General features: G+C 47.7%; 2 long non-coding RNA genes across 3 annotated transcripts; both read right to left on the reverse strand.

The window, feature by feature from the left end:
* Window positions 1–347: 347 nt before the first annotated feature.
* LOC140427486 (uncharacterized) lies at window positions 348–1,621 on the reverse strand. The gene is made up of 2 exons (XR_011948514.1): window positions 1,511–1,621; window positions 348–521 (listed from the first exon to the last, which is right to left on the reverse strand). It is a non-coding gene; the product is annotated as an uncharacterized lncRNA (long non-coding RNA).
* Window positions 1,622–4,138: 2,517 nt separating this feature from the next.
* On the reverse strand, window positions 4,139–22,953 carry LOC140427487 (uncharacterized). Of its 2 annotated transcripts, none has more exons than XR_011948517.1 (3): window positions 22,913–22,953; window positions 4,966–5,069; window positions 4,139–4,187 (listed from the first exon to the last, which is right to left on the reverse strand). It is a non-coding gene; the product is annotated as an uncharacterized lncRNA (long non-coding RNA). The 2 variants fall into 2 exon arrangements; XR_011948515.1 differs by lacking the exon at window positions 22,913–22,953 and adding an exon at window positions 16,109–16,193.
* Between the last annotated feature and the right edge of the window lie 2,600 nt (window positions 22,954–25,553).

Genomic DNA, 25,553 nt, shown 5'->3' on the forward strand with positions numbered 1-25,553 from the left:
TATAATGAAGAAAATTTCACATTTTCGTAAATTGTTATTTGGTGGTACAGAGCGCTTGAGTATTGCTGAAAACAGAAACTTCGAAGCTTTTCGTCTGCGTTCAGCAGGACGCTTCTCAAGAATACTGTACTTTTGCTTTATAATGTATTGTGGGTTTTCATTATATCTGCATTCTTGCAAGACATCGTGATGAGTACAAGATGGAAAACTTTGACCTTTCTCCTTTTCCAGCAACATTTGTAAATGTTGCATACATAACAGTTCAGCATGAACTTGACAACAACATTCAGTTGATAAATAAATAAATACTGCACATGATTTTTGCATTTCAGAAAGAAAATGAGCTGTCCCAAATTAATAAGCTTTAATTACCCTCCCAATGCAGAATGCTAATTGAAGATAAGATCTCTAAGTTCTTCAAAGTATCATTGTCTGTATATACTCCTGGAGAGCTTCTTCAGATGTCTCACAAATGTGCCTAATTCAATCAGAGAATCGTTGTTCACGATGCAAGTGGGTGCCTTTAAAGAGAAAAATATTGGTTTCACTTTATGGTCACAAAACATGGATTACAGCAGCTATTTAAATAACATCACCTTACTGGTAGATTACTATCACTTTTAATTCCTGACTAAAGATGACCTGTCAGTATCCTTTGGTTTTGCCTACTGAAAGCATTTATTGCTGATCCTAGTTGACCTTAGAAACAGGTGGGGCGGGCGGGGGGGGGGGGGGGGGGGGGCATTCTTCCTGACCCACGTGAAGTGACTGATACAAATAGATTTCTCAGCCACTTCAGAGCATAGTTAAGAGTCATCAACATTGCTGTGCAGCTAGAGGCACGTATGTGTCAAATTGTGTAAAGGGGAGGCAGTGCTGTTGTGGTATTGTCAGGGACAAGTAATCCAAAGACCCAGGGCAAGATCTGGAGACCTGCATTCAAATCCCACCACGGAAGCTGGTGAAATTTGAATTCAATAAAAATCTGTATTTAAAAGTCTACTGATGACCACAAAAGCATTGTCGATTGTCGTAAGAACCCATCTGATTCACTAATGTCCTTGAGGGAAGGAAATCTGCCGTCCATACCTGGTGCGGCCTACATGTGACTCCAGACCCACAGCAGCAATGTGGTTGACTCTTAACTGCTCTCTGAAATGAAGGGCAGTTAGGGATGGGCAAGAAATGCTGGCACAGCCAGTGACGTCCACATACTGTCAATGAATTAATAAAAGGATGGCAAGTTCCTTTCCGAAATGTTATTTATCGCCCACTTGGGTTTATTTTTCACTGACAATCTGCCAGAGTCAATTTGTTGATGCCAGTTTGTCTTATTTCCAGATTTTTTTCGAAATTGAACGCAAGGCCTCAAACAGCCATGCCAAGATCGTATAAGTCAAGGCCTCTGGATTACTAGTTTGCTATATTCCTGGAATTGCAAACATTTCCAGAACTGCCAATATTTTATTCTATATATTAAACGATTTTCTCTGTTAAAAAGCAGTGTTACCTTTTCTCCTGCTTTCAGTAAGTTCATGTGAAGTTTCTCCAGGTCAGGTTGGATGGAAGGGCAAGGAGTAATATTCTTCAGAGCTTTGGCAGCTTTGCAAAACACTTCATTTGGACCCTGTTAGAGATCAAATTGTTGAACACTGAGATAGTGATAGAAAAAAGTTAACGTTCACCAGATTGTCTCTGGTTTTTAACCATCAAATTTTAAATCAACCAATGTATATAGGTGGTTCGGTAGCACAGTGGTAAGCACTATTGCTTCACAGTGGCAGGAACCCGGGCTCGATTCCTGGCTTGGGTCACTGTCTGTGCGGAGTCTGCAGTATCTCCCCATATCTGCGTGGGTTTCCTCCGGTTTCCTCCCACGGTCCCCAAAGACGTGTTTGTTAGGTGAATTGGACATTCTGAATTCTCTCTCAGTGTACCAGAACAGGCGCCATACTGTGTCAACTAGGGGATTTTCACAGTAACTTCATTGCAGTGCTAATGTAAACCTACTTGAGACACTAATAATGATTATTATTATTCGTACTTAAGGCTTAAAGAAGTAATTATGTAAATATTTGGATCATTAACACTGTTCTTTGCTTTCATAATTAAATGGAGTTAAAGTTCAGAGATAAAGACCCAAAAAAGAAATATAGCATTTAAATGTTTATTGCTGTTATAAATGCTGTTAAAATCCTTTCATTAATATAATTAAATAATAAACTTTCCCATGTCTATTACTTGTAAACTAATGCATCAAAGCGTAAACTCAGGATTTACATTCAGATCTCGTTAGACGTTATCTCATTCTGATGAAGGGACCCACCTAAGACACTAATCTACCTTTCTTTTACAGATGTTCTTATTTTCAGCTTTTATTGCTGCTCTAGAAATTAAACGACATTCAAGTGTTATTCAAATTGCCAGCTAATTTGGAAATTGCTGCAATATGTTGCCAAGTATTGCTGCCTATTATATATATTACAGCACACATGAACATCTGATCATTTTCAAATGGCACTGAGGAACATTTGGTAAGCAGTTTTAAAAGTGCAAACAGGGTGAAATCATAGAATGTACAGTGCAGAAGGAGGCCATTCAGCCCATTGAGGCTGCACTGGCCCTTGGAAAGAATACCCTACTTAAGCCCACTCCTCCAGTCTATCCGCATAACCCAGTAACATCACCTAACCTAAAATCACATTAGTCGTATGAGTTTATTAATTTATACAAATGAAAGTCCACCGCCTGTTACTTTTACAAAGGTGCTACTTCATTTAAAATGATATAACATAGTACTGTTCATCCTAAAAGTTTTTATTATAATAATAATAATCTTTTATTATTGTCACAAGTAGGCTTGCATTAACACTGCAATGAAGTTACTGTGAAAGCCCCTAGTCGCCACACTCCAGCGCCTGTTCGGGTACACAGAGGGAGGATTCAGAATGTCCAAATTATCTGACAGCACCTTTTTCGGGATTTGTCGGAGGAAACCGGAGCACCCGGAGGAAACCCACGCAGACACAGGGAGAACGTACAGACTCCGCACATTCAGTGACCCAAGCCGGGAAACAAATCTGGGACCCTGGCGCTGTGAAGCAACAGTGCGAATCACTACAGTGCCGCCCCTGAACATTATTAGCTGAACATTCTACATTCAAAGAGCCTGAGAAAGAATATCCCTATAGGATGCTTTATATGGAACCAACATGGTGTCAAATAGAACAAAACAAAAGATAAGTCATATCCATGTCATAGAAAAGGTAAATGGATTAACAGTTAAGTTACAGGACATTCGGCATGTTGGCATGGATTGGCTTCAATCACTGGAGAGCTTCAGAGGAGAACTCTCCAGATTTCTTTCATTAAATCATAGAATCCCTACAGTGCACAAGGAAAACGCTTGGCTATTCGAGTCTGCACTGACCCTCTGAAAGAGCACACTATCCCTGTAACCCCACCTAGGGGCAATTTAATAATAATCTTTATTATTGTCACAAGTAGGCTTACATTAACACCGCTATGAAGTTACTGTTAAAATCCCCTAGTCGCCACATTCTGGCGCCTGTTTGGGCCCAATGGTGGAGAATTCAGAATGTCCAATTCACCCAACAGCACGTTTTTCGGGACTTGTGGGAGGAAACCGGAGCACCCTGAGGAAACCCACGCAGACACGGGGAGAAAGTGCAAACTCCATACAGACAGTCACCCGAGGCTGGAATTGAACCTGGGTCTGTGGTGCTGTGAGGCAGTAGTGCTAACCATTGTGCCGCCCCTCTTATTGGCCCGGTTTTCTTTGTCTTTTTTGACATTTCATGCAAAAAAGCAGGCATCATGAGCAGAAGGGCAGGTTTGCTATACCAACTGTTCTTTCCCTGCCTGTCATTTTGATAGGATAAAGCAGCAGAAGAATCTGAATATTATTAAATATTAATAATCCGCTACTAACTGTTAGTGAACACAAGCTGCAAATTTATTCTTCCAATCAATCTACTGTAAGATCAAAAATTATTATAGAGTTAACGTTTGGTGGAGACTGAAGCTTTGTAGGGTTGTAGTGATATTTGATATTTTTGCAGTCTTTAAAATATAATTCACAAATTTTAATTTCACAATGAAACATCAATTTAACTTACTGCCTTGTCGCTAAAAATGTCCGGCACCATGGTTTTATCACAGGCATCCTTCAAAGACAGGAAATGAACTGTTAGAACTTACACTTAAACACTTCAGTACAATATGTTTGTCGCAATGGAACAGAAATATTCCTATGTCCTGAACTGACCCTAACAGATATATAATAATAATAATAATAATATATAATCTTTATTATTATCACAAGTAGGCTTACATTAACACTGCAACGAAGTTACAGTGAAAATCCCCCAGTCGCCTCACTCTACTGCCTGATCGGGTACACAGAGGGAGAATTCAGAATGTCCAATTCACCTAAAAGCAGGTCTTTTGGGACTTGTGGGAGGAAACTGGAGCACCCGGAGAATATCCACGCAAACACGGGGCGAACGTGCAGACTCCGCACAGGGACCCAAGCGGGAATCGAACCTGGGATCCTGGCGCTGTGAAGCAACAGTGCTAACCACTGTTCTACCGTGCCGCCCGCAATTAACATCTTTACAACCATGTATCCTATATGACTGCCACACAGAATGTTTTTTTGTACATAATGTTAGTAAATAAAAAAACTCCTCTCCATTTATTTTTAAGGAAGGCATTTAGCCTTCAATGTAGAACACGCGCAGTTGCACGTTTCCTAATTTGATCCTTTTTCTAGATCTTACTGGATACCTGACATACAATCATCCCGATTGCATTGTCTGTATCCAATTAGACAGACTATGAACACTCATTTTAGATGTTACAATATGTTTTAAAGTATATTTAGAACCACAAAGATGCATTGTAATATTCAAGTGATCTGTTATTAAAATAAAAGATTCTTACTTTACTTATCCATCCATTTGTTAAATGCATCAGAGTGTGGATGATCTCTGTTAAAGTCTGGTAGTCTTGGATTATTGTTCTGATGGCTCCACAGTCGATACTCACTACAATGGAGAAAAGCAAAATCACAGCTTTCAGCATCTTGGTCCCGATAACTGGTAATCTTCTGATTTCTTGAATGAATTACCACCAGAAGCTTGTGAAAAACTGAAGTGTGAACTCACCCTTTTATATTTATTTCTCCAATGTTTAGGAAAAACCCAGAAGGTCAACGAAGCACCATCAGATCATCTTATCACGTTTGAGATTTACCAGAATAAATCATTTTGCGTATTAAGTTACATAATCTAAGGTCTTCCCCCATGCACTGAAGCTGGCAGGAAGGAAACTCTTATCGATGATCATTGTAGTTGGCATTGATGATTCATTCTGAGATATATTTTAGTCCAGATAACAATTACGAAGTTTCCAATTCTTATTTCACAAAATAGGCATTTTGAGACAATTGTGACAATATCACTTATGGTTCTCACTTGTACTATCTGTATTCAATTAACTGAAAAGTGCACCATAGCAGCCAGGGCGAAGAAACAGTGAGGGTGTGAGAGAGATAGGAGATCAGTGAGAGTAAGTACTGCACTAGAATGTCTTTGGGAATAAAAGCCCATCAGTTTCTGTTGCCCTAACAATCACAGAGCATGGTTTCCTCATGCAATGGCCAATTAAGGTGCAAAGAATAGGATGCTCAGTGCACAGCCTCAGGATTTCTCTGGTAAATAGCGCGCAGAGATACTACTACTATGGCCGTGGAGGCTTTGTTTTGCAAAAACAATGTTCCACAGTTTTAGAAAACACGGAGGGGTGGGGCGATTTTCAGCCCACGTTTTCCATCTGTGAGAATGGCGATGCCAGCGCAAAATACATTGAGAATTGGGAAACACGAGCTCGCCAGCAAGATCGCGTTTTCCGATTTTCCAGACTCCTCGCTGGTGTTGTAACCAGGTTCCTGCTATGGAAGGTGGGGAAACTTATTTAAATGTATTAGTATTAGTTAATGAGCTATCCCGCTCGGACTTCCCCCATCCGCACCCCCCTCACTGAATATTCATTGGGTGCCGGCATGACATCACGCTGGTGCGATTTACAACAGCTGTATAGAAAAGAGAACCTGGCGATCTCACCTCCGAAGAGAGTATTGGAGGTGAGCACTCAAGTCGACATCACCCTCCAGGGTGCCCGTTACAGAGGGGGCATCGGAGAGGATGCAGGGGAGCCAGGTAAGTGCGACTTGGGTCAGTGGGAGGGGGAGCAATCTTGGCATCTTGGGTGGTGGGGTCGCTCACTGGCCTTAGCAGCCCTTCATGGTTGTTAGAGGGGTCTGGCGGTTGGTTTGGAGGCAGGGATTGCCATGTCCTCCTTGCTGGGCTTGTGGTGATATCACAACTGAGGGATTGCCCTTCTACAGTGGCAGCTGGAAGGTCAATGTGAGCAGGTGAACTCACAGGGCCAGCACGAGGGGTGTGGGGGGCACTGTGACGTTCTGTGAGATGCCAGGCTGCGCGGGCAGATTGGGGTCTCTGAGTAGGGGTGGTTTCCAGCCTCATGATGCATGAAGACCCTTACATGAGGGGTTGCAGTTTGAAGCCTCAGGGCACGAGCTGTCTGGAAGTGGTTATGGAGGCCAGGCTGTGTTCCGGGTGCGGCTATGCAGAGCTAGGTCGCATGTTCGGTAGCTCCCGCTTGGAACTGACTTTTGGGCTCTTTTACAGGGCCCCCACGGCATTTGTTTGACATTTCCCGGTGTGGCAGGCGGGGGAAGGACAAGCTTAAAGCTGCAATCTGACTTGACTCTATCAAAGGTGAATTCTAGCAGCAGAGGGAACAACTGTGTAAAGATCTACCAAGGCCACTGAAGAAGCAGGGACGAGGCTTCCGGTGGCGGCCATGGAGGAGTAGGTCGAGCGTTCGGCAGCTCCCGTCTGGAACTGACTCTCAGACCTTTTTCAGGAGTTTCCATAGACTTTTTAAACGGACCAGAAGTGTAACGGCCAAAGGAGCGGCACTGGAGCAACGGGAGAAGCGAGGGAAAAAAAACAAAATGGCGGCGGCCAGGGACAAAGGGGAGCTGCAGGAGTTCATCAAGCGCTGCTTCGAGGAGCAGCGCGAGGAGATGCGCAAGGAGATGTTGGCGCCTATGCTTTCGGCAATTGAAGGACTCGGGATCACCCAGAAGGTCCACGAAGCTAAGATCCAGGAGGTACAGAAAAGAGTCAGTCAGAACGAGGAGGAGCTCATGGTCCTGGCGGTGAGAGTGGAGCAGAACGAGGCACTACACAAGAGGTGGGCGGGAAGACTCGAAGACCTGGAGAACAGGTCGAGGAGAAAGAATCTGCAAATCCTGGGTCTCCCTGAGGGAGTGGAGGGGGCTGATGCTGGGGCATACGCGAGCACGATGCTCGAGGCAATGATGGGCACGAAGGCCCCTTCGAGGCCGCTGGAGTTGGACGGGGCACATCTGGTGCTGGCGAAGAAGCCCCAGGCAAATGAGCCGCCAAGGGCGATGGTGGTGAGGTTCCATCGGTTCATGGACAGAGAGTGGGTCCTGAGATGGGCCAAGAAGGAGCGGAGCAGTGAGTGGGACAATGCAAAGATCCGAATATACCCGGACTGGAGCATGGAGGTTGCAAAGAGGAGAGCGGGTTTCAACCGGGCCAAAGCGGCGTTGTACCGGAAAGAAGTGAAATTCGGAATGCTGCAGCCAGCGCGACTGTGGGTCACATACAAGGGCCAACACTATTACTTCGAAACGCCTGAAGAGGCGTGGACCTTTGTACAAGCCGAAAAGTTGGACTCTAACTGAGGGTTTGTGAGGGCAGGGGGGATGTTTGAGGTTTGATGTGTGATGGTTGTTATATACAGGGGGTCAATCACGCGCAGGAAATGTTACATGGGCTGGGGGAGAGAGACAAGGCCGCGACAGGAGCTGCGCCAGAGGGGGCGGAGCGGGCTTTGGAAAGCGCGGGGTGTTTTCCCGCGCGCGGGAAGAAAGGCGGGACGGGGAACGAAGGAATGCATATGGATTGCGAGACTCCCACGCGGGGAGGTCAATGGGACAGCGGGGGAAGCCGGGGTCAGCAGGCGTCAGCTGACTTACGGGAGTGACATGGGGGGAGCAAAAAAGCTAGACAGGAGTCTAGCGGGGGGGAGGGGAGGGGGGGAAGCGGGGGGGGGGGGGGAAAGGGTTGCTGCTGCACTGGCCGAAAGGGAATGGGACACAGAAGAGGTGGTCGGGACGGGGATCCCCCTCTGGGGGACTGGAGGGTGAGGGAGGCGTGACACGGGACTGGCCCAGAAAAGGAGATGGCTAGTCGGCGGGGCGTGGGGGGGGGTGAGAGCCCCTCCAATCCGGCTGATAACGTGGAATGTGAGGGGCCTGAATGGGCCGGTGAAGAGGGCTCGAGTGTTCGCGCACTTAAAGGGACTGAAGGCGGACGTGGCCATGCTCCAAGGGACACACCTGAAGGTGGCGGACCAGGTCAGGCTAAGAAAGGGATGGGTAGGACAGGTATTCCACTCGGGACTGGACGCGAAGAATAGAGGGGTGGCAATATTGGTGGGAAAGCGGGTGTCATTTGAGGCCAAGACTATTGTAGCGGACAATGGAGGGCAATATGTAATGGTGAGCGGTAGGCTGCAAGGGATGTGGGTGGTGTTGGTAAACGTATACGCCCCGAACTGGGATGATGCAGGATTCATGAAGCGCATGTTGGGGCGCATTCCGGACCTGGAGATAGGATGCCTGATAATGGGAGGGGACTTCAATACAGTGTTGGATCCAGCATTAGACCGCTCCAAATCAAGGACTGGAAAGAGGCCGGCGGCGGCCAAGGTACTTAGGGGGTTTATGGATCAGATGGGGGGAGTGGACCCATGGCGGTTTGCAAGGCCGCAGGCCAGGGAATGTTCTTTCTTCTCCCATGTACACAAAGCCGACTCCCGGATAGATTTCTTTGTTCTGGGTAGGGCGCTCATCCCGAGGGTGGAGGGGACGGAGTATTCGGCTATAGCCGTTTCGGACCATTCCCCACACTGGGTGGAACTGGAGCTGGGAGAGGAGAGGGACCAACGCCCGTTGTGGCGGCTGGATGTGGGACTGCTGGCGGACGTGGTGGTGTGTGGGAAGGTGAGGGGGTGTATCGAAAGCTACTTGGAGGCCAACGACAATGGGGAGGTGCGGGTGGGTGTGGTATGGGAGGCGTTGAAGGCGGTGATCAGGGGAGAGCTCATTTCCATTCGGGCTCATAGGGAGAAGACAGAGGGTATAGAAAGGGAGAGGTTAGTGGGGGAGATTTTGAGAGTGGGCAGGAGATACGCAGAAGCCCCGGAGGAAAAATTACTTGGGGAAAGACGACGGCTCCAGACGGAGTTTGAGCTGTTGACCACAGGGAAGGCGGAGGCACAGTGGAGGAAAGTGCAGGGGGCGACCTATGAGTATGGGGAAAAAGCTAGTCGGATGCTGGCACACCAGCTCCGTAAGAGGATGGCAGCGAGGGAAATAGGGGGAGTCAACGATGGAAGGGGAGCCACGGTTCGGAGTGCGACGAAAATAAACGAGGTATTCAAGGCCTTTTATGAAGAGCGGTACAGATCCCAGCACCCAGCGGGGGAAGAGGGGATGAGACGATTCCTAGATCAGCTGAGATTCCCGAGGGTGGAGGAGCAAGAGGTGGCTGGTTTGGGGGCACCAATTGGGTTGGAGGAGCTGAGCAAGGGTTTGGGGAGCATGCAGGCGGGGAAGGCCCCGGGACCGGACGGATTCCCGGTGGAGTTCTACAGGAAGTACGCAGACCTGATGGCCCCGCTACTGGTGAGGACCTTTAATGAGGCAAGAGAGGATGGGACCCTGCCCCCGACAATGTCGGAAGCGACAATTTCTTTGATCCTAAAGCGGGACAAGGACCCACTGCAATGTGGGTCGTACAAGCCGATCTCGCTCCTCAATGTGGATGCAAAGTTGCTGGCAAAAGTGCTGGCCACGAGGATCGAGGACTGTGTCCCGGGGGTAATCCACGAGGGACCAGACGGGATTTGTAAAGGGCAGGCAGCTAAACACCAATGTGTGGCGGCTCTTAAACATGATAATGATGCCATCGGAGGAGGGAGAGGCGGAGATAGTGGCAGCTATGGACGCGGAGAAGGCCTTTGACCGAGTAGAGTGGGAGTACCTCTGGGAGGTGCTGCGCAGGTTTGGGTTCGGGGTAGGGTTTATCAATTGGGTTAAACTCCTTTATAGAGCCCCGATGGCAAGTGTAATGACGAACCGGCGGAGGTCGGAGTACTTTCGACTGTACTGAGGGACGAGGCAGGGGTGCCCCCTGTCCCCCCTGTTGTTCGCATTGGCGATCGAACCATTGGCCATGTCATTGAGGGAGTCTAATAAATGGAAGGGGTTGGTCCGAGGGGGAGAAGAGCATCGGGTGTCGCTATATGCGGATGACCTGTTGCTGTACGTGGCGGATCCAATGGAGGGGATGGTGGAGGTCATGCAGACTCTAAGGGAGTTTGGGGAGTTTTTGGGCTATAAGCTCAATGTAGGGAAGAGTGAGCTCTTTGTATTACAGGCGGGGGACCAAGAAAGAGGGATAGGGGACCTACCGCTCAGGAGGGCGGAGGGGAGCTTTCGGTATCTGGGGATCCAGAAAGCCAGGAGTTGGGGGACCCTACATAAACTGAATCTGACAAGGTTGGTGGAGCAAATGGAGGAGGATTTCAAAAGATGGGACATGTTACCGCTCTCGCTGGCGGGTAGAGTGCAGTCGGTCAAAATGGTGGTCCTTCCGAGGTTTCTGTTTGTGTTTCAGTGCCTTCCCTTCGTGATCACGAAGGCCTTTTTTAAGAGAGTAGGCAGGTGTATTATGGGGTTTGTGTGGGCGAATAAGACCCGAGAGTAAGGAGAGGGTTCCTGGAACGCAGTAGGGACCGAGGAGGGTTGGCGCTGCCAAACCTGGGGAGCTACTACTGGGCAGCAAATGTGGCGATGATCCGCAAGTGGGTTATGGAGGGAGAGGGGGCGGCATGGAAGAGGATGGAGATGGCGTCCTGTAAAGGAACGAGCCTGGGGGCGTTGGTGACGGCACCGCTGCCGCTCTCGCCGACAAAGTATACCACGAGCCCGGTGGTGGCCGCAACGCTAAGGATCTGGGGCCAGTGGAGACGGCACCGGGGTGCAATGGGAGCATCGGTGTGGTCCCCGATCAGGGGTAACCATCAGTTTGTCCCGGGGAAGATGGACGGGGGGTTCCAGAGCTGGCATCGGGCGGGGATTGGAAGAATGGGGGACCTGTTCATCGACGGGACGTTTGCGAGCCTAGGGGCACTGGAGGAGAAGTTCGAGTTACCCCCGGGAAATGCCTTTAGATATATGCAGGTGAGGGCTTTTGTGAGGCGACAGGTGAGGGAATTCCCGTTGCTCCCGGCACGAGAAGTTCAAGATCGGGTGATCTCGGGTGTATGGGTCGGGGAGGGCAAGGTGTCGGAAATACACCAGGAGTTGAAAGAAGAGGGGGAAGCGCTGGTAGAAGAGTTGAAGGGTAAATGGGAGGAGGAGCTGGGGGAGGAGATTGAGGAGAGGTTATGGGCTGATGCCCTAGGTAGGGTTAATTCCTCCTCCTCGTGTGCCAGGCTCAGCCTGATACAATTTAAGGTGGTCCACAGAGCGCACTTGACGGGGGCGAGGTTGAGTAGGTTCTTTGGGGTAGAGGACAGATGTGGAAGGTGCTCAGGGAGCCCGGCGAACCATGTCCATATGTTTTGGTCATGCCCGGCACTGGAGGGGTTCTGGAGAGGAGTGGCGGGAGCAATATCTCAGGTGGTGAAAGTCCGGGTCAAGCCAAGCTGGGGGCTAGCAATATTTGGAGTAGTGGACGAACCGGGAGTGCAGGAGGCGAAAGAGGCCGGCATTCTGGCCTTTGCGTCCCTAGTAGCCCGGCGAAGGATCTTGCTAATGTGGAAGGAGGCGAAGCCCCCCAGCCTGGAGGCCTGGATAAATGATATGGCTCGGTTTATAAAGTTGGAGAGGATTAAGTTCGCCTTGAGAGGGTCTGCGCAGGGGTTCTACAGGCGGTGGCAACCGTTCCTAGACTATCTCGCGGAGCATTAGAGGAAGGTTGGTCAGCAGCAGCAGCAACCTTGGGGGGGGGGAGACGGGGGACGTCCTGGGAGGGGTGGGGGGAGAGGGGGGACTGCCTGGGAGGGTGGATGAGCAAGAGATAACATGAAGGGTTGGGGAAACTGGTACGTACGGGTGAGGGCCAGTGTACAAAGCTGTGTAAATATATCATTTTGCCATGTATATATCTTGCTCTGCGCGATTTCACTTTTTTTTTTTGTTACGGGTGGGGGGGGGGTTATTGTTTGTAAGGGAGAAAAATTGTGTTAAAAAACGTTAATAAATATATATATTTTTTTAAATGGAGGCCAGGCTGTCAGGCATTACTGTGTGGCTGTTCAACTTGGAAGGCTTGCTAACTCCACAGCCCATGAGTGAAGGTGCCATCTAAGGGTGACGTTGACTGTTAATTGTAGTCTACACACACCAGGTGTGCCTTACCTGCATCAAGGGGATGGCTGATGCCACCAGTGCGGAGACCACAAACAGCCACTGAGGCTTGCTGCAATTGGGTTCATGTGCCACCGCGTGTGAGAGGTCATCGTGATGACAGCCACATTCATGGGCAGGGCACTAAAGCAATTGGCTGGACGCTGCAGGAGAATAATGATGACTTGCAGTGAGGACAGAGCGATGATTCTCTTATCCTCTGCAAAATGTCTGACTACTTTGTGATGTCACCAGGGGCTGGATTGCAATATGTCGGGGGATTGGGGGGGGGGGGGGGGGTGCGGGGGGAGTTCCCTCAGTATAATAACTGAGTTATTCATGTACAATATAAAGGTGAATGTTTATTTACAGGTCTTTAGACATTCAGCAAAACAAAAAGAAAGGAAATGAATAGCAAGCTCTTCCTTGAGCTAACTTTACACGCAGTTCAGCACACAGAAATTCCTTCACTCGTCCAGTCCGCCTTCTCTCATTCACCAAGTGGGCTTCCCCTCCAGCAGGGCTCAGTACTCTGCTTATATAGTCTGATCAGGCTGCACAACTGATCCTCATTGCACTGATTTCTCATCAGTCTGTCATGTTGACTCCCTGGTGGCCAACTTGGAAGAGAAAACCCTGTTCAGAAACTGGAGGATAATATGATGGAAATGCTACCCTTCTCGCACACAGCCCCTGGTTGCACCACACATGCCTGACAGAGAGCTGAACATGACCTGCCACTGAACGGGGTGATCTAGGGGCCCAGAGAGACCTCAGCTGGTACTGCCTCCTCAGAGGTCAGGGTGTATTTCTCTACCTACTAAAGACATGTTTTCAGCCCTTGGCATTCTCATAACTAGAGAATGCTGGCAGACATGAGAGGCTTGAACATTGATGTGGGGGTGAACCTTCCATGGATGTGGGGGTTGAAGTGCATCACCAGGAGTGGAGAGGCCTTACTGCGTCGTCAGTGTGGGGGATGGGAGACACACAGCGCTGCCATTCTCACAATGCACCAGGGATGAAGCACTGAGCTTGGGCGGGGATTTGTGGAGCATGGCGCCTAAATATGGCAACGTGGAGGTTCTGTATGGGTGAATAAAATTATTTTGAATACAAGTGTGCTATTAAAATGGTGATTTGTCTCTACTAGTGCCTAGTTTCACCTGTGCCCACTAGGTGCCTAATGTTTCTTACTCAGCCTCACCCTCCTACTACGTCTAGGTGTATCCCCAGGGTCCGCAGCTGAGATTGAGGCGCCCTGCTGACTTCCATGTCCTGTTGCCTGTGAGGACCTTGGTGGTCGTCCTCTGCGGGGCCTGGACCTTGAGGGCTCAGACCTACTTTTGGGCTGTACGGATGTCACAATCTTAACCTCCTCATTCTACGGGGTTGGAAGTGTGTCACTCACAGGGAAGGAGGTGTCTAATAGGTTGGGTACCCCCAGGGTCTCCTGGGTGGAAGACGCCAGGCTGCGCTCCTGCCAATCTTCTTCCTTTTGGGTTTCCGGAGTCCTGTGGTTCCTCCGTGGGGTGGAGGGTAGCTGGAGTGAGATCCAGAATTCCCATGAGTGCCTGCACCATGCAATTGGAGCCCTGCACCATGGGGTTCATGCCTTCAACCATGGAGGTCATGAGCTGAACCATGGAACGGATGTCCCCTACGATGGAATGTATGTCCACTGTGGATATCACCCTCGCAGCGTTGGCCTTGTTGCATTAGACTGACAACACCATCTCCTTGGACAGAAGGCAATGGGACTCCTTCAGTCAGCCTTGCAGTTCGAGGAGGATGCTGTCATTCGTTCCTAATGCTCGTGACTCTATCTTTGATGATCCAGTAACTCTGGGATGACGGTACCCAGGGGCACTTCGCCAGCTGGGACTCAGCAGAGTCCTGGACACTGGCAGCCTTCTCAGTTCCTGATCTCTGGGATGTCCCTTCCTCTGCCTGCTGTGTATCTTCAGCTGTGAGGTGCTCATCAGTGAGTGACCCAGAAGCCTGCCTGCTAGATAATCCCACCAAAGTGTGAGTATCTGCGCTGGCGGAGATACAGGTAAAGCTGTCATGCCTCCTTGATGTTGGTCTCCATGATGTCTCCCTCATAGCTGCTTGCATCTGTGGTCTCCAGAAGGTGCAAGGATGGTCTAGCCTGTTCGACTGATTGACCTGCAAGGGAAGCAAAATGACATTAGTGCATCAGAGGAACGTCTAATGGGAGGTTAACCCACGTGTGGCTTGCGCCATCGCCGGATGTGTTGAGGGTTCTCACTTTTGCCTCTTGTCCCCACCTCATCCTCTGCACAGGCGCGATTCCTCGCTCAAGAGCGCTCTCCTGAAAGTGCGTTAGTGTTATTCAGCTGGGGCTTGACTCCAGCAGGCTATGCTTCCTCATGCTGCTTGTGCTCAAATTTGCCCTTCAGAGACAGATGGGGGGAGTTCAGATGGGTGTCCTGTCAGGTCAGATGCTGATGAAGTCTGGCATGCGTGGGAAATAAATGAGCGAAGTGGGGATGTGAGGAGCAGATTCTCATCACCACGGGGAGTGGGGAAGGGGTGAGGTGGGGGGGTTGGAGGGTTCCATGACAAGTGTTGACACCCCGTGAGGTGCCTGGGAGAGATCACTGTGGAGGTGTGATGGGTGTGTTAAGGGGTGTATTGGGAGAAATGAGCAGACAGACTTAATCTGGCTACAGGAAGGTCATTCATCTTCTTTTGGCACTGCAGCCTCGTCCTCTTATGGAGTGAACTGGCACTCACTATTGTGGCCACAGCCTCCCAGGCGGGGCGGGGGTTCTGACCTTGCTTGTTGGAATCTGGCTGATCACAGGTACAGGATGTCATGCCACTGCTCAACGCCATCCAGACTTTTGGTGACCTCCATGAAACGTGGTGCTGTTTTCCAGGCTGGACTTTGACCAAGTGCTGGAGAGGCGTTTAAAAGGAACGCCCCACTGATTGAAAAGAGTACGTTTTCCAAGGGCGAACGAATGTGCAAGCACAGTGTAAAAAACATGGAAGAAAGATCATTAAAGAGGCTGAATATACAGTAACTTTTCCCGCTGGAGCCAATGGGATACTCCGCAGTTTCTTCGCCGGGACCGACTCTGAAAAAATATAGGAAAAATCCACCCGGTGAACTTGTAACACTGACACTGCTCTGTCACTGACTATTGAGATCACGCTTTCATTTCCATGTCATCACCTCATTCCAGGTTGGGACTAAGGATATTTGTGACATAAGTCTGACATTTAAACTCTAATTTGGAGCCAATGAGACATTGACGCTTTTATAAAACAATTGGCCAAATGTGTTGGTATTGCAATTTAGGTAAACAGTTTGGACTCAGGAAACTGAAAATACGTTTGAAAATAAAATTCCAACTAAGGGACAATTTAGCGTGATCGATCCACCTACCCTGCACATCGTTTTGTGGGTCAGAAACACACAGACAAGGGGGAATGTGCAAACTCTACATGGACACTGACCTGGGACCGGGTGTCATGTGAGAGTACCTTTAAGAAATGGATGTTTAAGCAATGTACCTTTAAGAAATGGAGCTGATCATGTTGCTGAATGATGTCAGAGGGTGGGGGGAGCTGAGCTCACTTCTGCTTTTTTGAGTTTCAGTTTGCGAAGGCAGCTGGGCGTGTCTGTGTGTTTTGCTGAGAGCTGCAGGAAGAAACACAGAGCTGGTCTGTTTATTTCTGAAATCCAAAGACTATAAATATGTTGAATGTAACTTAATGTGTTCCAATTTTTGAAGGTTTGAAGTCTTTTGGATGTTTAAAGGAACAGTTTGAAGGATTATTTAGTGTTGCAGTCTTTTGGGGGGTTATCTTTGAAGTAATGGGTGTTAAGATATTCAATGTTTGTTTTTAAAAGGTTAACTTGAGTTCATAGAATAAACATTGTTTTGTTTTAAAAACCATTTGTCCATTTCTGCTGTATCACACCTGGAGAGTACGCTGTGTGCTTCCCACACCACAATCTATTACAAGTTGTGGGTCGGTTGAACTCCATGAAACACTTTAGGGTTCTGTAAACCTGGAACCATAACACCAGGATCGAACCAGGATTCTTGGCTGTGTGAGGCAGCAGTGCTAACCATTGGGACACTATGCCGCCACCGGAAATATTGGCAGACGACACTAAATTGGGAGATTATAGTTGACACTGGGGAAGGCTGTGGCAAAATACAAGAAAATATTTAATACATTTGCCAAATGATGCCACCCAGCCCCCCCCACTCATGGCAGTGTCACCCATGGACACTACCCCACACACCCAAAGTGAGGACACGCCGCTATGGGGTCCCTGGGGGCCCCCCCTCTTCAGGCCCCCCAAGCCCCCTTGCAGCACTCCCTCTCTTTCAGGACCCCCACCCATCACCCGCCCAACCTCCCGGAGACCACTACCTACCTCCATTCACCCTTATTTTATGGGCATGGCCCCCTCATCCCCTGGTCCATGGCAGTACCGCCATGGCTCCCGGGCACCCTTGCACTTGCACCATGGTACCCTGGAAATGTTCCTGCTGGCTCGGCAGAGCCATCCAGGCACCTTGGCTGTGCCAGGGTGACAGTGCCAAGGTGCCCATGTTCCAGGGAAGGGCCAGGGGGCCACCCTGCACTTAGCCTTACCACCCTGCGGTCTCTGGTGGCCTGGGAGACCCCCCAGGTTGCCGTTCTGCCTGATCCACGTTTGTGTGGACCAGCACTGATTGGTGCCCGGATGCAGCCTCCTTCGGGAGGCCGAAGAATTGAGGGACGCCAGCGGATCCTGCGCAGAAAGTAGATCGTAAGAGGGTTTACAATCTAATTCCGTGAGCATCATTCAGTCCCACCTATTTGTGGCGGGGTTCCGACTCCAACCTCTTGTGGGACTTCAGAAAATCACGGGAGGCGCGGAGCCTGGCGGGAGGCCCGCTGCAAGCCTCTCCCGGCATTCTCCGTCAATCCCTGCCTTGGGTGACTGTCCGTATGGAGTTTGTACATTCTCCCCCTGTCTGCGTGGGTTTCCTCCAGGTGCTCCATTTTCCTCCCACAGTCCAAAGATGTGCGGGCTAAGTCGATTGGCCATGATCAATACTCGGAGTTAAGGGGATAGGGCCTCAGTAGGGTGTTCTTTCGGAGTGTTGGTGGCAGACTTAATGGGCCGAGTGGCCTTCTTCTGCACTATTTGGATTCGAAGGCTACCAATATCGTAGGCACCAGCTCAGGGACTGGGCATCATACACAAAGTCTAGGTTGGAAGACCAAGCCGCAAAATGGGATGGACCAGGCACCAGTGTGAATCAGCCCTGAAGAGTGGAAAAGACATCATAGGTGCCCCGTTGGCACAGGGAATGGGTAGGAAAGGTCACATCCGAGGTCTGCTGCAGAGAAGCCGGATGAGGGTCTTGTAGTGCAATGCTGCATAATAGGGTTGATTGGTGCAATAAATCAACTGGAGCGCCTTCCTGGAACTTAGCTAGGATGATGGAGGAGTCCATCTCTATCGGACTCTGGGGCAGAACTCAGAACGTGGAAACTATCCTCTCTAGCATGGTGAGGATGATCAAGTTCAGCCAGTAGTCTGTAGACCCTGCCACGCAGAGTCTGAGGTTACAGCTTCTACTGCAGTCATTGCAAGTGACTGCAATGGAAGCTTAGGCAGCTGCGGTGGTGGCTCTAGGCTTCTGTGTTGAACGTGACTTGTATATTCTGTCTGAACACTGGGAGGGCTGAGCTCCGAAGCAGCAGCGTGTGAAACATGGGTCGGGAACTCTCTTTGGATATCAGCATTGCTGCTCCCTCCCCTGCCCATGTCATCAGGTGGCCCAGATTGCTGAAGTCTTTGCAGTCTGAAAGAAGGGCATCATGGCCCACAACCTCTCAAGGATGTCCCAGGAGAATATTCCCGTAACAGCCTCCCCGAACAGGAGCCGGAATTTGGCGACTAGGGGCTTTTCACAGTAACTTCATTGAAGCCTGCTTGTGACAATAAGCGATTTTCATTTCATTTTTCATATGTGGACTTCCCCCTTCAGATTCCCAAAAGCCGTCTACCTCGTCTGCTGTTACCACTGGAGATAAACTTTGCAGAAATAGCAGATTATGAAAGGTTACGTATAGATAATCTCTAAGGGCAAACATTAGGGTGATTAGTTTCATATATTCTGGTTGAGTAAGATTTCCTTGTATGTTTTTGCTGTAGATAAACACTGACAGGGCCATGGTGGAGTTGCTTGTCTTAGTAATTATGATCCTCTTGAGACGAGGTTGAAAGGATTGAGTGTAACTGATGAATAGCTTGACACATTGTAGGTTGTGGAAGGAGTGTCATGCGTCAACAGTGACAGTCTAGAAGGTTGCAGCGGCTTAAACCTGGCTCGTTCCTCTCACTTTCATGCCCCTCTCTCTGCCAGTACCTGCTACCGCTCTATGAGGCTTTTTCCTCTTTTCCAGAGGAAAGGGAACCCTTAGCAAGAACCCTTTCTCCTGGTGACCCCTATACGGTGTCTAAGAAGGTAAAGTAGCATAGTAAGTAGTTGCTTAGGTGACATCCTCAGCATTTCAGGAAAGAAATGTTGATAGAATGTTGGTGAAATCATCACAAATTGTCCCCAAAAGACTCCTGAGGGGCCCCAAAAGTCCTCTTCAAATGCAAGGTAATTTATCAATATCAATCATTGAAAGTCGAGTATGGCTTTACATAGCACTTGCAAACTCAGAAAGGATTTGTTTACTCTTATTCAAATTTTCATTGTTAGAAGAACAATGTTCAAAATAAAGTGTAACTCACCATAACGATATCCCGCCTTTTAATGAATGCTGGCTGGCAATTGTATTGTTAATCAGGCCCTTAATAATTCTCTCAGCAATTGCTCCCAATGCGTGCTTCAACTAAACTGTCTTCTTCACATGAGTTAAACAATTGGTGCAGCTTTACACCCCATCTTGGTCACCTTGGGGGTTTCTGCAACAGTATTTGGTGAAAATAGTCCCCTTAAAATATTATGCATAGTTCTGGTCACTATATTATGAAAAGGATATAAAGGTGCCAAGAAGATACAAAAACAGTTTGCAAGGATTTTAAGGGGTAGTCACAGAGGATTATATGGCTGGAAGTGGTTGCAGAGATCCAGAAGGCAATGGAAATGAGGAGAATTTGAAAATCATGGTATTGCTGGACTGTGAAGTGTTAGGAAAATGAAAGTAGTTTTAAGGGATTTATGTTTTTATTGGTAAACATTAGAAATAAGTTACAGTTTTAAGCGGATTGAATTTTTCTGTGCCTGGAAGAATAAAACCTATAGTTAGATTCATGCTGGACAAAGGAGTTTGTATGTGTGGGGATTAGTTCTAACTGTGTTTCTATTGCGCTTAGATAGGGCTACCATGTGAAGAATAAATAAAAGGTATTAGCATGTGGATGTTGCATAGCAACTGGGGACTTGTAAGGTAGATAAGTTTTAGTTTATCTAATTTGTTGGCAGTTAGAATAGGACCCCTGGAGTGAACATCTCTCAGCTCTGCCAGAAGAAAGACTAGACAAGAAGGGAGTTGCAAAGAGGCAGGCTTCCTAAAGTACTAGTTACTTTCCAGATAACCAGGGAATTGGGATAGAAAGAATGTTTACGATGGCTGGAGTTAAGTGAACAGATATGAAGGTATTGTTCAGAAGAATTCAAGGAAAAATAAACAAAATATTCTGTGTTAAGAGAGAATTACGATAACCAGATTTAAAGTGGGGCAGCAGCCTTCAAAGGTAAAACAAATGCTTGATGCCATTTTAATACAGTCTGGGAATCAAGAATTAAAGCAATTGTGCATAGTTCGCACAGCCGTCAAGATAAATGAACCCGACAGGAAAATTCTGGATTGGATTTACTATTAAAAGTGGAATGGAAGCTTTGCTCAAAAGTGTCATTTAGAAAGTCTGGTATGGATTTTGGAATGCAAACCGCTAAGAGAAAGCATTATTTTAGGAGAAGATGTTATAACGCGTTTTGGGAGTGGAGTTTGGAAACTCTCACATGACAATCATTTGCGGGGATTCTGAGGAGAAATCCACAGACACTAACTTGGGTTCAGAGTGGAGTATGTCATAGAATTTACAGTGCAGAAGGAGGCCATTCGGCCCATCGAGTCTGCACCGGCTCTTGGAAAGAGCACCCTACCCAAGGTCCACGCTTCCACCCTATCCCCATAACCCAGTAACCTCACCCAACATTAAGGGCACTTTTGGACACTAAGGGCAATTTATCATGGCCAATCCACCTAACCTGCACATCTTTGGACTGTGGGAGGAAACCGGAGCACCCGGAGGAAACCCACGCACACACGGGGAGGATGTGCAGACTCTGCACAGACAGTGACCCAAGCCGGAATCGAACCTGGGACCCTGGAGCTGTGAAGCAATTGTGCTAACCACTATGCTACCGTGCTGCCCATTTTTTGGCAATAGTCATCTTGTGTGCCAAAAAGGGACTTTGGGTGTTAATAAGACCATTGTAGCTAAAGATATACTTTGGAACCCATGTCAATCTTAAAACCTGGCATTATTTGCTAAGCTAAAGGGATAGTATTGTATTTTAATCCAAATTTTTCATGTTTGATAAATGTTTTTTTCCTTGTTGTGGGCGGCACGTTAGCACAGTGTTTAACACTGTTGCTTCACCAGGGTCCCAGGTTCGATTCCCGTTTGGGTCACTGTCTGTGCGGAGTCCACACATTCTCCCCGTGTCTGCGTGGGTTTCCTCCGGGTGCTCCGGTTTTCTCCCCTAAGCCCCAAAAGACATGCTTGTTAGGTGAATTGGACATTCTGAATTCTCTCTCAATGTACCCGAACAGGTGCCATAGTGTGGCGACTCGGGGATTTTCACAGTAACTTCATTGTAGTGTTAATGTAAGCCTACTTGTGGCAATAATAAAGATTATTATTATTCATAAATTATTATTCATAAATTATTAGTATTATTACAAATTAGCATTCCTGTGACTCTGTTCCTCCACATTTTATAACAAAAAATAAAAGTTATTTTGAGCCACCGTTCCATTCTGGGATCTTCCTGTCCAGTTATAACATCAACTCCGATCATAACAGAAGAAATATAGGTCAATATCGACATACGTTCCTGCATTCTTCAATGGCATTTAAACTATGTTTTGATTTCACACAGGAAGTTGAAGATAAATAGTTTTCTCCTTCTAGTTAAATAAAATACTCAAAGGGCGGCACGTGGCACAGTGGTTAGCGTTACGGCTTTGAGGACCTGGGTTCGAATCCTGGCCCTGGGTCACTGTCCTTGTGGAGTTTGCACATTCTCCCCGTGTCTGCATGGGTTTCACCCCCAAAACCCAAAGATGTGCAGGTTAGGTGGATTGGCCACACTAAATTACCCCTTAATTGGAAAATAAAAATAATCAGGTATTCGAAATTTATTTAAAAAAAAAAAATACTCAGAAGTATAGCATTGCCATGAAGAATGAAAATAACTCAATTCTAGATATAAACACGGAAAAAATATGAAAGGGGTGCACTACTTTTTAAAAGTTTTGTTTTTAAGACACCATTTCACTCAATCCAGTGGTACCCCTCTCCAATCTATGACAGTGCTATATGCATTTCACTGTCTTCGAGTTTAGGTGCAGGTTCAAAAAACGTGTTCAATATTCTTTCAAAGGTCTCCCTGCTGGAACATCCAATAGAGAGACTTCACATGAAGTTAAAGATAAAGGAAAGTGTAGAGGTAGTACTTTCCTACTGAATCACTCCCTTATCTCCATCTTATGTGATTGCATTGCCTGATATTCAATGCAAATATGCATCATTTATACACTCTTAGAAAAAGCCGAATTATTTTTGATAAGTCTCTTTTGCTTCTTGGCGTCTCTAATGGTGAGAATTATGGGTATGGACTGAAAGGATAAAATCGTTCCGAGCCGGATTCTTTCCCCAATTTACTGTTTTCTCCTTCTGGGGCCTCCATTCCTTTAGATGGAAATATGATACATTTTTGGCTCATATTTATGGAATAGCAGCCACAACAGTAGTAATTTGAATTAATAATCAATAAGTTTAACTTATACGTTGTTGATCTCACATACCTTTTGTGAGGTGTGCTACTCAGGCTTTCCTCAAATATCTGGCAAGTTTAATTAGTCTGTGCGATGATGTAATACATACAGCACACCCTTTTTAATGCAAAATCAGAATAGTAAGTACATTTTGTTTCTAAGATGGTGTTGGAGCATGGCGACTCTACAGATCCTTATCCTACACTTTTATAACCGTTCTAACCTTTTAAATCTTAATTCTAATACTAATAAAATCACTAACCATGTTCTTTTGCATTTACTTACAGGTCTGGATATTCTTCAACTCCCGAGTACAGACCCACATGACCTAGCGCGACCCGGTAAGGATTTGACCGACGACCAGAATCTGACTGGAAACAGAAGAGGCCCGACAATCTTAGCAGTGCCTCCATACATTTAGGGCGGCACGGTAGCACAGTGGTTAGCACTGTTGCTTCACAGCAGCAGGGTCCCTGGTTCGATTCCCGGCTTGGGTCACTGTCTGTGCGGAGTCTGCACGTTCTCCCCGTGTCTGCCTGGGTTTCCTCCAGGTGCTCTGGTTTCCTCCCACAAGTCCCGAAAGATATGCTGTTAGGTATCCGAACAAGTGCTGCAGTGTGGCAACCAGGGGATTTTCACAGTAACTTCATTGCACTGTGTAGTGATATTCAGATATCAATATACATGATCAATGTATGTAAATGTAGTACAGTCATTTCAACACTAGATGGCTCACAGTCAGATACTATAAGAACTGGTTTCCCACTTTTTCTAAGTCAGATGATGATGTGATTCAGAACAGTGAACAAGCAAGACATAGAATAGCTAGAATGAGAGAAGTTAGAACTAGTTTTTTATAATAGTGTATAGTTATATAGTTATCTGTATTGTACTTTAATTCTTTATTGTTAGTTTAGTATTGAGTAAAAGAACTCACAGTTTATTATTTTATTACTGATTAAATAGTTAATCTTTCAACAAGAAGACTATTGGTCATTTAATCATCCTGGTGGATTCAAGAAGAATATATATATTTTAGATAAGTCATTATTTAAAATATAACACACTGTTAATGTAAGCCTACTTGTGACAATAATTTTTAAAATTTTTAAAATATATTTTATTAAAGTTTTCGAACACAATTTTTCCCCCTTACAAATCAACAAAAACGGTAACATGATAACTGATAGATAACATTGTTTAAATAAAATAGTGAACTAACAAAATAACACGAAATAGTGCTCCCCCCGCCCCTTCATCCCCTCTAGAACAAAAACAATTTACCCCCCCCTCCCTCCGCCCCCCCCTCCCTCCGCCCCCCCCCCCCCCCTCCTGGGCTGCTGCTGCTGGCTATCTATTTTCCCGCTAACGTTCCGCTAGATAGTCGAGGAACGGTTGCCACCGCCTGGAGAACCCCTGAGCCGATCCTCTCAACGCAAACTTCATCCGCTCCAGTTTTATGAACCCTGCCATGTCGTTTATCCAGGCCTCCACGCCGGGGGGCTTCGCTTCCTTCCACATGAGTAAAATCCTTCGCCGGGCTTCGAGGGACGCAAAGGCCACAATATCGGCCTCTTTCGCCTCCTGCAGTCCCGGCTCATCCGCTACCCCAAATATAGCTAACCCCCAGCTTGGCTTGACCCGGACCTTCACCACCTTCGTGATCACTCCCGCCACTCCCCTCCAATACTCCTCCAGTGCCGGACACGACGAAAACATATGTGTGTGGTTCGCCGGGCTTCCCCCACTCCTCCCGCATTTGTCCTCCACTCCGAAGAACCTGCTCAACCTCGCTCCCGTTATGTGTGCTCTATGTAGCACCTTAAATTGGACCAGGCTAAGCCTGGCATGTGAGGTAGAGGAATTTACCCTACTTAGGGCATCAGCCCACAAACCCTCCTCAATCTCCTCCCCGAGCTTTTCTTCCCAATTTCCCTTCAGTTCTTCTACCAGCTCCTCCCCCTCTTCTCTCATCTCCCGGTATATCTCGGACACTTTGCCCTTCCCGACCCACCTCCCCGAAAGCACCCTGTCCTGGATCCCATGTGTCGGAAGCAGCGGAAATTCCCTCACCTGTTGTCTCGTGAACGCTCTCACCTGCATATACCTAAAGATATTCCCTGGGGGCAGCTCATACTTTTCCTCTAGCGCTCCCAAGCTCGCAAACGTCCCATCTATAAATAAGTCTCCCACTCTCCTAATTCCTGCCCGGTGCCAGCTCTGGAACCCTCCGTCCAACCTCCCTGGGGCAAACCTATGGTTGTTCCTGATCGGGGACCACACCGAGGCTCCCAACACACCCCTCTGTCGCCTCCATTGCTCCCAGATACTTAATGTTGCCGCCACCACTGGGTTCATGGTAAACCTTTTCGGGGAGAGCGGTAGTGGTGCCGTCACCAACGCTTTTAAGCTCGTTCCTTTACAGGACGCCATCTCCAGCCTTTTCCACGCCGCCCCCTCTCCCTCTATCATCCACTTACGGATCATCGCCACGTTGGCAGCCCAGTAATAATCGCCCAAATTCGGCAAAGCCAGTCCCCCTCTGTCTCTGTTACATTGCAGGAATCCCCTCCTTACCCTCGGGGCCTTCCCTGCCCACACGAAGCTCATGATGCTCCTATCTATTTTTTTGAAAAAGGCCTTAGTGATCAATATAGGGAGACATTGAAACACAAATAGGAACCTCGGGAGGGCCATCATCTTGATCGCCTGCACTCTGCCCGCTAGTGACAGCAGTTGCATATCCCACCTTTTGAAATCCTCTTCCATTTGCTCCACCAGCCGAGTCAGGTTGAGTCTGTGTAAGGTTCCCCAGCTCCTGGCTATCTGGATCCCCAAATATCGGAAGTTTCTTTCCACTCTCCTTAGCGGCAGGCCATCTATCCCTCTACTCTGGTCCCCAGGGTGTATCACAAAAAGCTCACTC

This window comes from Scyliorhinus torazame, chromosome 7 (assembly GCF_047496885.1).
Source record: "Scyliorhinus torazame isolate Kashiwa2021f chromosome 7, sScyTor2.1, whole genome shotgun sequence".
Lineage (NCBI taxonomy): Eukaryota > Metazoa > Chordata > Chondrichthyes > Carcharhiniformes > Scyliorhinidae > Scyliorhinus > Scyliorhinus torazame.